A 2579-nucleotide genomic window follows, 5' to 3' on the forward strand; every position below is an offset into this window, starting at 1 on the left:
TAAATAGAATTCGCAAAATCTTTAAAAAATAGTAGTCAAATGGTTAGTTGTCGGAAAGCCGCACTAAGCGGAACGACTTAGGTGCCTTCAAAACCTTCCTAAGGCGTTAATAAGAATCCCCGAACCCCCTTATAAGTTTTCAAACGATTTTCCTGTTTAAGTTATTTGAAAACAAGTTTTCTTAATTTTTTCCGTAAAAAATTAAGGGGCGACTCCTAAAATGTCGAAAATATCTTTTAAAACAAAATAAACTCTTTTTCGATTATTTTTCCGATAAAACAAAATGGCGACTCCGCTGGGGAAACGGAGGATTCTAACCCTAAGATTAACTTTATTTGACTACTTGCGATTAACTGTTTATTTGCTTATTTGTTTTAGTTTTCGAAAATGTTGCATTTCATGGCATATTTCCGCCAAACGGCAGATAGTTTGCATTAGGAAACGGAAGTTACGTGGCTTACCGCGGCTTTCTTCACATATACCCAAGAAATCGTTTGGGAGTATCAAACAAATAGTTGGAATGCGGTCATCCGGCGTTGTTTGATAACTCCACCCCGACGTTTGTCCAACTCGGGTAACCGTCAATTTGAAAACAATTCTAGAAAGCCTAAGATAGAGCGAAACCAAAACCGAGTTAAGCATCCGCCTAGGACGGCTTAACACCCAAGGCGTATTAAGTCCATTTTAGTAGAAAAACCTCCAAAATCGTGTCTAAGGTCTTCGACCTCACGACATATCATATTGTTTGACATTCGAATAAATGTATGTGTGAAAACCAACTTGGGGGTGGGGAACAATCTAACGGGTTTCTATTTTACAGACATGGATCGCTTCCCGAAGTTTGATATAGTCGTCTCAGCGCCACCTCAGCTTACGATATGGTACAACGATTTGGATGGGGATCATAGAAGAGCCCTTGACAAGTATGTAGGTGCCTTAACCGAACTGGTCAACATGAATGGTTGGGCAGAATTAATTGAAGTGCTTACGGGGTATTGGGACAGTCAGAAGATGGTTTTTCGTTTCGAAACAGCCGAAATTACCCCAACGCTAGAAGAGATAAAGGATTGTATAGACACCGTGGGCACTAGGATAGAGAGAAGAGCCCGAAAACAAGAGGATATTTTCATCCCCCAACAAACCTTCCGTAGAGAATATTGCGGATTGGTTTGGACTAAGAAAAGACTTCGCTTATTGGTGCCAAGATTCCCACGTGGCGTTTAGAGATCTCTATATTTGATTTGGACACGCGAGTTTCTACGCTGCGTACAATCCGGAGTTTAAGATCTCCTACAGAGAGTGGAACGAGGTCCGTCCCCTAGCGTTTGCCATGGCATTGTTGGGAACAATGGTCTTCCCGCACGGTCCGAGTTTGAGCATCAACACCAGAGTCATAACACTCGTCCACACTTTGTTCAAAGGATACGAAAATCAAGGAACAACAAAATACTACCCCGTAGCTCCAGTTATATTATCTGACATGTATCGGGCCTTGGGGAAGTGCAAAGAAGGACACCGATATTTCCAAGGGTGTAATCTACTCCTCCAGTGGTGGATTCTCAGCCATTTGGCGAAGGGTGCTGGGACTCGGGAATTACACACCCTCGACAACAAAAACACTCTCAAGGACTTAAATGACTTACTATACTGGGCAAATATGGACAATCGGAGAACAAGAGGGAGATGGGCCCAAATTTTCTCCGAACTGAGAGAAGAAGACCTCCAATGGATGCTCGATCGTTTTATATCCAAAGAAGTTGTTGTGGAGAGTCGCAGATATGTCGTGCTCCCTCTACCAGGCATTCGGGGAATTCGCCCTTACGCGCCATTTTAAGTCTTACGAAAATTCGGAAGAAAACAAACCGTGCCCAGAGAAGCGTACTATGGCGCTTATGTGTATGACATTGGAGATGACAGAGTGCATGACGCTTTGGAAATGTTCAGGGAATGGAAAAACTCCAAGTGCATGGGTAAAGACACTATCGCCCCGGACCGATTCAATGCTGGATATGACGAAGGTTACAAAGAATGGCTGAAGAAGGACATACAAAACATCTCATTTCAGACTCCGCGTAGCTTTCGAAGTGTAACGGATAGAGAAGCCAAAGCAGTGGCCAAACTGCAAGAGATAAAGGAAGAGGCCAAAGAGGTCTATGCTAAGTTTGTAGAGAATCAGGACGCTCTTGAGAGGACAACTCGAGAGGCAGGGGTATGATGATTTTGACAACTTGATCCAGCAGAAAATCGAGAGGATGCGATACGAGAGTCTGGAAGACAAAGGACGTCTGGGTGAAGGTTTTCTACTGATGCTGAGGTATATGTTTCAGCAACACAAAATTCAGAAAGACGACGACGGAGCAAGATCATGCGGAGCAGCATAGTGGACATCACCCCTGCATGGGTTTTTACTTGTATGTACACTTCTTTAGCCCCTGCGTGGGCCTAATTTTGTTGCACTTTCGAATGGCCCCTGCGTGGGTTTGTCTTTATATTTGTTTCCCTTTTTCGAACATTTTTTCATTATTAAATGTTATTTTGGGGGGAATTGTTTATTTGGTTCAAATTCACACGTACATCAT

General features: G+C 43.0%; 1 pseudogene; it reads left to right on the forward strand.

Moving 5' to 3' along the window:
* Window positions 1-822: 822 nt before the first annotated feature.
* On the forward strand, window positions 823-1834 carry LOC107019580 (annotated as a pseudogene).
* The last annotated feature ends 745 nt before the right edge of the window (window positions 1835-2579 follow it).

The sequence above is a fragment of the Solanum pennellii genome, chromosome 5, assembly GCF_001406875.1.
Source record: "Solanum pennellii chromosome 5, SPENNV200".
Classification (NCBI taxonomy): Eukaryota; Viridiplantae; Streptophyta; class Magnoliopsida; order Solanales; family Solanaceae; genus Solanum; species Solanum pennellii.